Raw genomic sequence first — 613 nt, forward strand, 5'->3', positions numbered from 1 at the left:
TACATGTGCAAATTCATGGTATATGGATCCAAGGGTATCTCTCTGGTGTCTTTACAAAGGCTATGCCTCTGGCTAAAGATAATAGAATAGCATTACCTGAATTACATTATTCTATGACTGACATGATGAGTAAGTAGTTGGGATTATCATAAACTGGTACATAATAGATAACATTCTATTCCTGTTACTATACCATTCAAATATTATTATTTTATAGACAGGGAATAAAATGATGTCTATAATAACAAATCTGTTATCATTTCAGCCCGCAAAAAATAGTTACCATATTATCATTTGTCTTGTGTAGGTTCAGACATAATTTGGGCACCTACTTAGAAATTGTTGCCTATTCAAGAACTTGATTTTTTTTTTAGAAAACACACTTTCTAGTTATAAAAATGTTTTTAGCTGGTTAAATATGGCCCTTTGTACATGATTTCTACATTTAAAGGTAGGAAAATTATGTGCTTAAAAGCTAAGGATCTCATAGGATATCAATTTCTTTCTTTCTCTTTCAGAATTATAATACACTGTCTAGAAAATAAACACGATACAGTCCATAGAAGGATTTGTTTTAATTGAGTAGCTGTAACAGGTATAATCTACTGTTTAT

At 30.3% G+C, this 613-nt stretch overlaps 1 protein-coding gene across 1 annotated transcript in view; it reads right to left on the reverse strand.

Moving 5' to 3' along the window:
* LOC119592525 (steroidogenic acute regulatory protein-like) overlaps positions 1 to 613 on the reverse strand; it is a gene marked incomplete in the record, with an annotated part of 15,796 nt that overhangs the window by 2,798 nt on the left and 12,385 nt on the right.

The sequence above is a fragment of the Penaeus monodon genome, chromosome 30 (genome assembly GCF_015228065.2).
Source record: "Penaeus monodon isolate SGIC_2016 chromosome 30, NSTDA_Pmon_1, whole genome shotgun sequence".
Classification (NCBI taxonomy): domain Eukaryota; kingdom Metazoa; phylum Arthropoda; class Malacostraca; order Decapoda; family Penaeidae; genus Penaeus; species Penaeus monodon.